Source organism: Canis lupus, chromosome 7, assembly GCF_048164855.1.
Source record: "Canis lupus baileyi chromosome 7, mCanLup2.hap1, whole genome shotgun sequence".
Lineage (NCBI taxonomy): Eukaryota > Metazoa > Chordata > Mammalia > Carnivora > Canidae > Canis > Canis lupus.
Window position 1 is genome coordinate 65,215,822 of NC_132844.1, and position 13,365 is coordinate 65,229,186.

General features: G+C 38.6%; 1 protein-coding gene across 9 annotated transcripts in view; it reads left to right on the plus strand.

The window, feature by feature from the left end:
* BTBD9 (BTB domain containing 9) overlaps positions 1–13,365 on the plus strand; it is a 410,681-nt gene that overhangs the window by 199,267 nt on the left and 198,049 nt on the right. The gene's annotated exons all lie outside the window — the stretch shown is intronic.

Consider the following 13,365-nt stretch of genomic DNA (forward strand, 5'->3'; position numbering starts at 1 on the left):
TTCTGGATTCACACCCAGCCAGGCTTGTGCACAGATATCAGAAAGAGTAAACATACCAGTAATTAATTGGTCTTAAACATAAAATTTCAAAGAACTGGAATTCAAAATTGATCTCCCACTGAAGAGCTTCCTCTCTTACTGCTCAGAAGTGATCTTTCAATTAGGGCTCATTCTGAAAGCTACCTGTTTGAATTGGACTGGGAATAAATGTTGAAATTTACTGACAACAACTCATTGCTTAATCTCTGGCAATTTTGTTTCATTATGTGATCAACAGATATGTTGTAAGTCAGATTCAAAATGAAAATTAAAGTTTAAACAGTTAAAGTGTGGTCACCAAATAATTTTTCAGACTTGTAGGAAAATTAAAATCTGTTTGAGAAGTACTCTCGGATGCAACACAGATTTTTATTCTGTTCTTTTCTTACTCTCTCCCATCTCTGCACCCCTGGTTGTTTGTGTGTTTATTTATGAAAGGCAGTCAAGTACCAAGAACAAACCAAGGAATTGGACTCAGAAGATGTCATTTTTGGACCTGGCTCTGTCACTTATTAGCTGTACGAATCCTGCTCAGACTGGTCAGTGAAGTCTCTTGAGCAAGGTGATACAAGTACCTGTCCTGCCTCCCTCACCAGGGTGATTATTAATTTCGGATGATTTGATGCATTTAGAAACTTTAACTTATCCTAGTGTCATTTCTCTTAATGAGATCACACACCTGGAATCAGTCCTTTTGTCTTTTGATACTGCCTTTGACGATAAGGGTATCAGAAAACTACTTGCCCAGGCTTTTCTACTACTACTGAACTCTCTGGAATTGGGAATGCCAAGTCCTTATGGTAATAAAATTTAATTTCTTAATCTAAGATTCCTTTCCAAGTGCTAATTCTGACAGGAAATTTAATGGAATGGTAATGTATGTATATTCCTATACAGAGTGATGTGGGACTTGCTTAAACTTGCTGATAGTAGGGATCCCTGGGTGGCGTAGCGGTTTGGCGCCTGCCTTCGGCCCAGGGCGCGATCCTGGAGACCCGGGATCGAATCCCACATCGGGCTCCCGGTGCATGGAGCCTGCTTCTCCCTCTGCCCGTGTCTCTCCCTCTCTCTCTCTCTCTCTGTGACTATCATAAGTAAATAAAAAGAAAAATATTTTAAAAAAAAAAACTTGCTGATAGTAGAATTTGGAGGTTGTTTTGTTTCTTTTTTTTTTTAAATCAATTCTCAGACTGTAGATCAACATTTTAACAGTACCTACAATTTGGCAAAGAATTTTGCCTTTGGCCTGTGTTGATGCTCTTATAGTTTCTCTTTCTGGGACTCTAAAATATTAGATATGTTGGAGCCAAAGATTTAAGAAGGTGCAAGGTCCCCCTCCCATAGAATTCCAAAGAATTTGTTTCCTTATCTTCCCCTGTCCTTTACCTCAGGACCTGTGAATGCCTGTTGGATATAAGTTCAGATTCTGGGTTAAGAAGCCTCAAATTTAGCCCACTGGAAGGGTAGCTCACAAATACATCTTTCTGCTGGCCACATTGCCCTTTGACATTCTTACCACTATACAGAGCTCCGAAGCATGCCCGTTTCGCCACTACTCCCCAACATCGTCTCCATATTTCATCAACTAATCCTCCAGAAGCTTTTTGACAATTTAATATGTAACTGTTACACACATATGACTTGCAGAATTAGTCTAAATGAAAAAAAAAAGAATTAGTATAAATGCTGAATTGTTTATTATCTTAATATTAAAATATTTATGATTAGTATAGAAATTCAAGTAGGCTACTTTTCCTGATTGCATTGATTTCTTCTTACTTGAGGATACTTGGTTTTTAGAAATCACAGAACAAATCTGGATAAAATAATTTGAAGGTGCAGTCATGAAACAGTATTTCATTTGCACTGGGAATGCAACACTAGCTTGCTTAGCTAGCTTCCTTCCTTCCTTCCTTCCTTCCTTCCTTCCTTCCTTCCTTCCTTCCAACAGAACAAATAAAATTTGTGTTTTTGTAGGGCTTATTTTTCATTATAGCTTCAATATTGGAGTGGAAATTAAGTTTATGAATTTGAATCTGATTTTTCAGTCTTCTAACTTCCGATAAGTTATGTGCTGATGCAGAGCTGCTGTTTTTAGGTCATAGTGATTTGGCTTTTCTAGAAGCTATTCTTTTTCTAAGTGACTGACAGGAATCATTACTCTCTATGGCAAGAAACCAGAAGTTGGCAGGAGCCCTATAACAACTGTCCAATTGGATTTATTTTTTTTAACTGTTGTGCCAATTTCCAAATTATCTTCAGTTATAGGGCATCTGTTTTCTTAAAAAGGTTCAAAGCGAGTGATACGCATATAGTGACAGGCCTGCCCAGGTCAGTTGTGAGGAGACAGGGCCTTCCTCAGAAAAAGAGTTTCTATTTAGTGCTCTGGACAGAAGCCAGGGATCACAGTACGTTCCTAGAATTGTGCCAAGTCAAAGCCACAACCATCAGGCAATTGTGTATTAGTTCCTGAAACTCCCATTGTGACTCTGATTCCTTCTGATTGTTTAGAGGTATGAATCTGACAAGGATCGCTTTGTAACGATTGACAATAAGCACTAAAAGCTTCAGTGATTATACTAATATTTCCTGCCTCAGCTGCTTCCCAGTATGAATTTTAAAACACTGAAAAGAAAGGGCCAGAGCTCTACTCTGAAGAGAATTCTGCCTCTTTTCCGAGAGAATTAACTGAGGCAGAAAGTGTTTTTCAGGTGAGGGCCACTCGGAGCTGAGCCCTGCCTTTTCACCTGCATTTAAACAGCTCCACTTTATCCCCTGTTTTGCTGGCCAGGGCCAATTTGATAATAACAAGCCCAGAATGAAAAACATCTGTTTATTTCCCCTTATCTGCTGGTACCAACTAGAAATGCTTTTGCTTGTTTGAGCTTTGCCCTCCCCAGAATCTTGTTATTTGTTCTGAATTTGGGTTTTGGCAGAATGATATCCCATGCATGCCAGGCAGACCCAGGGATGTGTATTTAGTAACGTGGGGTTTTGTTTTCTTTTTTTATTGACTTGCTTTAGGCTGAAGCTTTCAGCTTTTAAATGTCTGACTCTTCTCCCATTGTCCTAGCTATGCTGTCAGTAATAAATGCATCCTCTCTTTTGGAATTGGGCTGGATAAGATGCAAATTTGTCTCTTTGGTTCCTTTACTTAGTGAGTTTACCCTACAGGGCCTGCTGCTGTTTTAAAATACTCCGAGACTTGGGACACTTGACTGGCTCAGTTGGTAGAGCACGTGGCTCTTGATCTTGGGGTTGTGAGTTTGAACCCCATGTTGGGGTAGAGGTTTTTTTTTTTTAATGTTAAGTATTCAAGACTCACAAAACTGTTTTTTGGTAAAAGAAGAGTTCTTATTCTCTAAGTCTGCCTAGGGGAGAAAATAGGCTAGTGCTATAAAGGAATAGATCTACATTAGCTACCTTTTTTAATTTATTTTTTTATTGAGATATAATTCACATATCATAGAGGTGACCATTTTGCAGTGTACAGTTAAGTGGGTTTTAGTACATTTAGAAGGTTGTGCAACCATCACTTCTGTCTAATGTAACATTCCCATCACCCGTAAAAAGAACCCCATACCCATAAGCAGTCGCTCCCTATTAGCCTTTCCCCCCCAACCCTTAGCAACCACAACCACTAATCTACTTTGTCTCCATGAATTTGTCTCTTCTAAATATTTCATTTGAAAGTAATCATACAATATTGTGGCCTTTTGTATCTGCCTGCTTTTACTTATCATAACGTTTTCAGGATTCATCTGTGTTGTAGCGTGAGTCAGTACTTTGTTCTTCTTTATGGTAATGTTCCGTTGTATGAATAAATAATTTTATTTATCCACTCATCAGTTTCTGGATATTTGGGGTTTTTTTCATCCTTTAGCTATTATAAATAATGCAGCTATAAACATTTATGTACAACTCTTTAAAAATTTATTTATTTATTTATTTATTTATTCATTCATTCATTCATGATAGACATAGAGAGAGAGAGAGAGAGAGGCAGAGACACAGGAGGAGGGAGAAGCAGGCTCCATGCTGGGAACCCGACGTGGGACTCGATCCCGGGACTCCAGGATTGCGCCCTGGGCCAAAGGCAGGCGCTAAACTGCTGAGCCACCCCGGGATCCCCTATGTACAACTTTTCATGTGGACATGTTTTTAATTCACTTGAGTATATATACCTCGCAGTAGAACTGCTAGGTCCATATGCCAACTTTATGTTTAAATTTTTGAGGACCTTTCAGACTGTTTTTGATGGGCTGCACCATTATATATTCCCACCATCAGTGTATGATGGTTTTTAATTTTCAACATCCCAACCAACACTTGTATTAACAATCACAATTTTTGTTCACAGACATCCTAGTGGGTATAAAATGATACCATATCATGGTTTGGTTTGCATTTATCTGATCAGTAATGATGTTGAGCATCTGTTTCATGTTCTTATTTGGTATTTGCATATTTTCTTTGGAGAAATATTTTATTCAGATCCTTTGCCCACTTTTTAATTGAGTTATTCTTCATTTATCCATTATTTAATTGGGTTGTCTTTTTATTACTGAGTTTTAAGAGTTCTTTACATATTGTGTATTAAAGAACTTTGTCAGATATATATTTTGGGAATATTTTTCTCCTATGGGTTGCCTTTTTAGTTTCTTGATAATGTCCTTTGTGAAGTACAAAAAGTTTTAATTTTGATGAAGTCTAATTTATTCTTTCTTTGATTGCTTTTGCTTTAGGTTTTATATCTAAGACATTATTTTACCTAAACCAGGATCATGAAGATATACACCACTGTTTTCTTCTAAGAGCTCTTTTATTTAGGTCTTGGATCTATTTTGAGTTAATTTTTATATATGATATATGGCAAGAATGTAAATTCATTCTTTTGCATGTGGATATCCAGTTGTTTCAGCATCATCTTCTGAAAGCTTCTTCTTTCCCCCATTGAATTGTCATGGCACCCTTGTCAGCAATCAATTGACCATAAATGAATGGGTTTATTTCTGGACTCTGGAATTCTATTCCTTTATTATATATGTCTGTCTTTATGCCAGTACCATGCTATCTTGATTACTATGGTTTTATAGTAAGTTTTGAAAATGGGAAATGTGAATCTTCTGACTTTTCCTCCAAGATTGTTTTGACTATTTTGGGTTCTTTCCATAAGAATTTTAGGATTTGATTGTCAATTTTAAAAAAAACACCAGCTGGGATTCTGAAAAGGATTACATGGAATCTGTAGATTGCTTTAAGGGAATATTACCATCTTAACAATATTAAATCTTCCAATCCATGAACACAAAATGTCTTTCCATCTATTTAGGGCTGTTTTAATTCCTTTAGATCTATTTTTGTAGTTTTCAGTGTATATATCTTTCACTTTTGTTATTCCTAACCATTTTATTCTTTTGATGCTATTGTAATGGAATTGTTTTCTTAATCTTACTTTCATCTTGTTCATTGCTCACATATAGAATAGAAGTGCAACTGATTTTTGTATATTGATTATATCCACTACTTTTAAGAATATATGCTTGTTGTAATTTCAGATATATTGGAACCAGTTGATAAAGCCAGTGGTCATCTTCTTTGTGATTCTTTTAAAGATGAGACTATGTATAGGTAACATTTATTGGGCACTGATATGTCATGCACTAAGTTATTATGTTATGTTGGATTATTTTCATTTCATTCTTCTGTGTCTGTTTTACAGTAAGGCATCCTTGCCCATAGACCTACTGTGAATACGTAAGTGGCTGAGCTGAGACTTGAACCCAGATCTCTCACCACAAAAACTAGCTTCTTAACTACTTGGCCATTACTATCTTACTGGAAAAATGCATGGTAGTTCTACCCTAAAAGGCAGGCAATAGGTTAAGTAACATGGAAATATTTTCCTGGCCTATGTTTCTTCTCTTCTCTTTTCATTTTTTTTTTAAGATTTTATTCATGAGAGACACAGAGAGAGAGGCAGAGACATAGGCAGGGGGAGAAGCAGGCTCCCTGCAAGGAGCCTGATGCAGGACTCAATCCCCAGACTGTGGGATCACGACCTGAGCCAAAGGCAGATGCTCAATCACTGAGCCACCTAGGTGTCCCTAATTTTGGTTTCTTATCAGAGTTGATAATTTTCCTTTTGTACAATGGTGATTCTCTCTCTCTTTGAGGAAATTTTAATTTCAGAGAGACATTTTAGCAAGAACATATGAACCACTATAGAGCCTGGAGGCAGGAGGTTCTCTCAACAGGCAGGAGATGACTAAGTAGCAATAGAAAACATGAGATAAAGTTGTGCCTTTGAGAGACACTTTGAAAGTAGAATCCAGAAGCCAGTTATATATGGAAATGAAAAAGAGAAACGAATGAAAGGTGACTGAGACTGTTAGCTTCAATGGCCAAATAAATGGTGATGACACTGGCTAAAAGGTAGGTTAGTTAGGTGGGAGAGGATGGTGGGTTCAGTGGAGCAGTAGAGGGAAGCTGGTGATGTAAAGGTTGTAATCTTAGAGTATAGTATAGTAGAAATATGACCTGATTAATATTCTAGTTCATCACTTACTACAAGTTATTTAATTTGTTGTTTAACAGATATGTTGCTGACCGTGTAATGGTAAATAAAACAGACATGGTCCCTATCGTCACAGGACTTAAGAGTTTATTAAGCAAGTCAGACGTAGTAAACACAAAGTACATAAATAACAATTATACATACCATGGAGGGACGGAATAAAATGCTATGAGAGAATAATATGAGGTCCTGATCTAGAAAGGGGGTCAGGAAGAAGTGACTCTAGACTAGAGCTGTGACCTGCCTGCAGTATGGTAGGAATTAGCTTGGCTTAAAGTGGGAAAGAAGCCTTTTAGGCAGAAGGAATGGTAGGTATCTATCTCACAGTATTTTGGTGAGGATTACATAATCATGTAAATGAAAATGCCCAGGCCCGTCACAAAGTATATGCTTTAAAACAACAACAACAACAAAACATTTTTTAAGGTGGCTATAGTTAGCTGAATACTTTTATAATCAGAAATCCAGGTAAACCTTATTATTTAAAGTAGTTGAAGCTCTGGGACAGACTGAATTAGTCTTGGAGAGTGTATTTGCTGAAACAAGAAGATCTGAGATATCCTAGGGAATGACAATTGGGGTAAATCAAAGAGTATGTAGATGTAGAAGAGCCTAACAAGGAAAAGTGAGATGGGAAGGAGGAAATGTGGAGAGTGTCAAAAAAGGTGGAGGGAGGGAAGACTTTTGAGAATAAAGGATGGGTAACCATTCTGGATGCTCTGAAGACTATCACGTAGGACAAAGACTGCAGAGAAATCATGAAGTTAGCCTTTAAGTGGATACTGGCTGATCTGTAAGATCAGTTTCTGTAGAGCAAGGAAAGAAGAGAGTAGAATAAGAAGCTAACTTGGAGATGTAGAAATGAAAGGAGTGTTATGTATGAGCAAACTATGAGTTCAAGAAATGTGATAAGAAAGGGGATTTCAGGGATCCCTGGGTGGCGCAGTGGTTTAGCGCCTGCCTTTGGCCCAGGGCGCGATCCTGGAGACCCAGGATCGAATCCCACATCGGGTTCCGGTGCATGGAGCCTGCTTCTCCTTCTGCCTATGTCTCTGCCTCTCTCTCTCTCTCTGTGTGACTATCATAAATAAATAAAAATTTTTAAAAAATTAAAAAAAAAACGAAAGGGGATTTCATATAGTGAATAGAGTGAAAACAGATGTGTTGCTTAAGGATCTGGTCTGAGAGGAAGTGGCTGGTGGAGAGAGAGAGCTGTGGAAGATATGAGAAGAAAAATAACTGATGGGCAGAGGGAAGAAGGAATTGGCGAAGGAGGCAGGATATTGCAGGGTAGGCATATAGTGAAGAGGAATATAGTAGAGAGAAGATCGAACAGAAAGGGGAAAAATAGTGAAAAGAAGAGAATTGGAAGACACCGTATTGATGGCCTCCATTTTCTCCTTAAAATAGCAGGCAGAGGTCAGGTAGAGAGGTGAAGGTTTACAGTGAAAGAGAGGCCTACAGGAAAAAGGAATTGCTGAAATCTATTGGTCTTATAAAATACGGTGTAACTAGGAGGTATGATAATATGTTTTGTCTTACTTAAATGGTATTAATACATATTTGTGTAGTATACTTTAATTTACACAGTGCTTTTAGATATGCCTTCTTATTCTGACCCCTGCTAACCCTATGAAACAAATGCCTACATGCATTGATCATCACACCTTTATTTGTCTTTCCTTTCTCTTTTTTTTTTTTTTTTTAAGAGAGAGAGAGAAGGAGAGTGCATGCAGAGGGGGAAAGGGATAGAGGGAGAGGGAGAGAGAGAATCCTAAGCAGACTTCACATCGAGCATGGAGCCTGATGCAGGGCTGGATCCCGTAACCCTGAGATCATGCCCTGAGCCAAAATCAAGAGTTGGACACCTAACCTATTTAGCCACCCGGGCGCCCCTCTTTCTCCTTTTTCTTACAGAGAAAGTAATCAACCATAGTACAGGTATTTATTATCTACTGTGTGCCAGGCACTGTGGATCCAAAAGCAAATGAAAGACACAGTGCTGCCCTCACTGAAATCCAAGAAGAGAATAGACTCTGGAGCAGGCAGGTTATCTATCTGCCATAGATAACCAGACCTGTCTAGGATAGTTGGTAAGCATGTGTAGAGAATCAAAATTATTCACTAGCTCATCAATTATTTCATTTTACTGACAAGCAAACTGATACTTAGGAAGGTTAAGTGGCCACAGTTCACATGATCGGTAGGTAGCATGGCAGAAACTAAAGTCTTCATATTCCCAGATCCAAGATTTTTTTCTCTTGCACTGTTGCTTTTCGTGTGATTATATGCAGATAGAATTTGTAGTTCACCTAATTGACAATTTTAAGATTTAGAGCTTTACTTCCAGATATCTAAATATTTTGAATCTAGGTAGTATTATATGCTTTATATTAAAGTCTAGAGAGATTAAGAAGTCAGTGGGATTTAGATGTGGTCCATTGAAAAGCTTTTTATAATGGATTTAATTTAGTTTTTGTTCAGAAACTCATTTGGCTTTTGAGACACAGTCATTTCTCAGTGTTTTGCAAAATGTTTGCAAATTCTTCCTACTATAGCACTTGCTATTATATCATAAGGAACACTGGTGAGGGCTATTCCTGAATACCATTTATTTTAAAAACAAACCTTTTCTTTGTGAAAACAAATGTTTCTCTATCTTAGTGTTGTGAAATGTATTTCATCTTAGAAAACCCACAATGGAATGAAAAGTGGTGTGATTACAAAGGCTCTGAACTGAGGAACAGGGAGTATGTGGATTCTGGGCAAGTCCCTTCTCCTAGCTATAAAATGAAGTAATTACTTTTAAAAAATGGATATGAGAAATCAGGGAAAAAAATGTTAAGTGCTTAGACTTACACATTTGCAATAAACAGATAGTGTTAAGCTGTCTTTCAGCCACTAGCTTACTTCCCCATCCTGTCATAATTAACTTGTCTGGGGGTTTCCTTATTTTCTGACCTGTTTGCCTATGAAGGGAGGGTAAATGTGCAATGAAATCATTTAGAGCTGAAGAGCATGTGGATGGAGGATGGTGAATGGGCCTGGATGAGAGATCCCTGCTAGATAATCAGCCTGGACTTTCATTGTCTCTTTAGTTCAAGTCATTCAATGGTGACTCTTGAGAGGATATTAACTTCCTTTTTCCTGGGTATTTTGCCTGAATATGTGCTATGCCACTTCAAAGTGAGCATTGTTCCTTGGTATGCCCTTTTACTACTAATGTTTAGGCTTACACTGCACATTTTTACCTGAGCGTGAGGGAAGGAGGGAGAAGGGGAAAGGGAGAAGACTTGCAAAACAGGCACAAGTACAATTTTATATACTTTTCTCACCAAACTGTGAGCCATAGACTATTTAGATGTTAAGGCCTAGAGAAGTCATCTAGCCCAGTGCTTTGTGCTCCATGGAATCCAGTATATGTCATGGCCAAGTGGATGAGGGCTCCTTGTAGTTAGGAAACATGTACCTTAAAGAATGGTAATAAAGATCAAATGAGGTCATGTCACTTCCCTATTTAAAACTTCCCATGACTCACCTTTGCCTACAGAATGAAATCCAAGGTCCTTAGCTTAAAATACAAAGCCTTTCATGATCTGCACCCTCTTGTGCCTTCTCCTGTTCCATTCCTCATGCCTTGTATTCTGATAGGACCAGACTCCTGCTGTTCCCTAAACTTGCCAAGCTGTCTCACAACTCTGCGTCTGCACTTGGTGTTTCTTCTATATAAAATGTTCTTCTCTCTCTGTTTGCCCAGCATTCTTCCTTGCTCCCATCTCATTTATCCCTGTGCTTAAAGAGCCACCCAGCCCTATCCCATTACTCAGTGTCCTTTGATCCTGCTCTATGTCTGGTATAACATTCATCACAGTCCAGAATATCCTTCATGTATTTGTTTTTGTTCTCCACTCTTCTCACTGTGCATATTTTCCCCAAGTAATCTCATGGGTTCACGTGACATCAGTCAGTAGAGATCTTCATCTCCTGCCTACATCTCCCCCTGTGTTTCCAGCTCCCACCTGAAATGGCCTGTGTGGCTTCCTTAGAGTGAACATATATCACATCAAATTCACAACAGAATGCCTCAAGCTAACTAATCCTGTACTCCAACATTTCCTCTTTACGTGTTCTCATCTTAGTGAAAGACATCCACTTGCCTCAGCCAGAAAGCTAGGCATCATTCCTTCTTCCTTTCTTTTTCCTTCTACAGCCAGTTATACCAGTCTTGGATATGGAGCTCTCTCCTCAAATTCCTTTCCATCCATGCTCTTTTCTTTTCTTTTTTTTTTTTTTTAAGGTTTTATTTATTCATGAGAGTCACACACACAGAGAGAGAAGCAGAGACATAGGCAGAGGGAGAAGCAGGCTCAATGCAGGGAGCCCGATGCAGGACTTGATCCCGGGACTCCAGGATCATGCCCTGAGCCAAAGGCAGACACTCAACCGCTGAGCCACCCATCCCAATCCACCCTCTTTTCTACATCTCCATTGAAACAACTAGCTGCCCTTTTCTTGCCTAAATTACTTACTGTATTATTCCAGGTCCTCGAGACATTGCTGTCCAACAGAAATACATGTTATTTGAAACTTTTACATTAAAAAAGGTAAAAAGAAACAAGTAAAATACACTTCAATAGTTATCTTATTTAAACCATATATCCGAAATAAAATCAGTTCAACATATAATCAGTATTTAAAATTATTTATTATATATTTTGAACCACTTTATTTTGATATGAACAAGAAGCTACACGCATTTAATGTATACAGCTTGATGAGTTTGGAGGTAAGAGTATAAACCAAACTATGCCATCAATAACATATCTGTCACCTCCTCAGGTTTTCTACTGCCCTCTTTTATAGATAATGATGATTATTGATGATAAGAACACTTAACATATGTCCCTGAATTATGCCCCACTTCCCTTAGCAAATATTTAAGTATAACTACATTATTGGGGTGCCTGGGTGGCTCAGTTGGTTAAGCATCTGACTTTTGATTTCAGCTCAGGTCATGATCTCAGGGTCATGGAATTGAGGCCCCCATCAAGCTCCATGCTGGGTGTGGAGCCTGCTTAAGATTCACTCTCTCCCTCTGCCCCCTCCGTGTGCTCTCTCTCTAAACAAACAAACAAAATGCATAATTGTTAAGTATAGGTATATGCTGTGTAACAGATCCTAGACCTTACTCATCTGGCATAAATGAAACTTTGTACCCTTTGACTGATGCCTGCCCCCCAGCCCCTGGCAACTACCATTCTGATCTTTGCTTGTATGAATTTGACCATTTTAGATTGCTCACATGAGTGGTATTAGGTAGCATTTGTCCTTCTGTGTCTGGCTTATTTCATAACATTCTTAGCTCCTAGGTTCAACCATGTTGTCACAAGTGGTCGATTTACCTCCTTTATTTTTTTTTTTTGATTTACCTCCTTTATGAAGGATATAAATGGGATATAAATGGAATAATATTCCATTGTTGATCTATGCCACATTTTCCAATATAAAAAGTTATTAATGAGGTATTTTAAATTCTCTCTTTTTTTAATACTTAAGTCTTCAAAAATCAGCACATCTCAATTTGGATTAGCCACATTTCTGCCTCTAAAAAGGCAACTGTAGTTAGAAGACTCAATACAGCATCACAGCTCTAAAATCTAGAGCCTGAAGCAAGGATTAAAGTGGTGACATCGTCTTTGGTAGGGTCCAGCCCAGAGTCGTGAGGGTAGAGGTTAAATAAGGAAAAATTTGATGCAGTGAATTACCATGCTGGTCACCACCTTATAACCACCAAAGACACATAGCAGGTTTTTCAGTGAACATATTTCTCTCTCATCTTTTATCCATTGATCAAGGTTCACCGCATGAGAAACTAATTTCTCTATACCTCCTCCAACCCCTTGACAACTGTTCAGAAAGCAGTATGACATTTTATCCAAATCTATATATGGAAGGGTGCCTCATCATGGGTTAAAGAGAATGTTGGAGGATGTTGAGAGAACCAGAGTCAACATTAGCTTTGCATCCAGTACAGTGAATGAATGAGTTTTTTGACTCTGGTTTGTGTGTGTGTCTATATGTCTCTCTCTCTCTCTCCCCAGTACATTTTTCTACACTATAGTCAGGTACTCTTGCTAAATGTAAATATGACTCTGTCGTTTTCCCTACTTCAGAACCTCCAGTGACTCTCCACTGTTTTCAGGATAAAGTCCAACACGTGTTTTGTTCAAAGTTTTACTTGGTCTGGCCTTGCCTACCTTTCTAGCTTCTGGTTTCAGCCACCTCCCTCCCATCTTGAATGCTATGTGTATTACTTACCTGTTTCTGGGTAACAAATTAATACAAACACAATGATTTAAAACACAAGGAGTGGACAGCCCAGGTGGCTCAGCAGTTTAGCGCAGCCTTCAGTGCAGGGCGTGGTCCTGGAGTCCCGGGATGGAGTCCCACGATCGAGTCCCATGTCGGGCTCCCTGCATGGAGCCTGTTTCTCCCTCTGCCTGTGTCTCTGCCTCTTTCTCTCTCTCTGCCTCTGTCTCTCATGAATAAATAAATTAAATATTAAAAAAAAAAAAGGAAAACACAATGAGCATTTCTTATCTCATAGTTTCTGTGGGTTAGCTGGGTGGTTCCGGCTCAAGGTCTTTTATGGGATTGTAGCCAAGTTGACTGCTAGCGCTGTGGTCGTCTGAAGGTTTGACTAGGTGAGGGATTTACTGCAATTCTCGGCAGGCCTTAGTTCTTCTCTT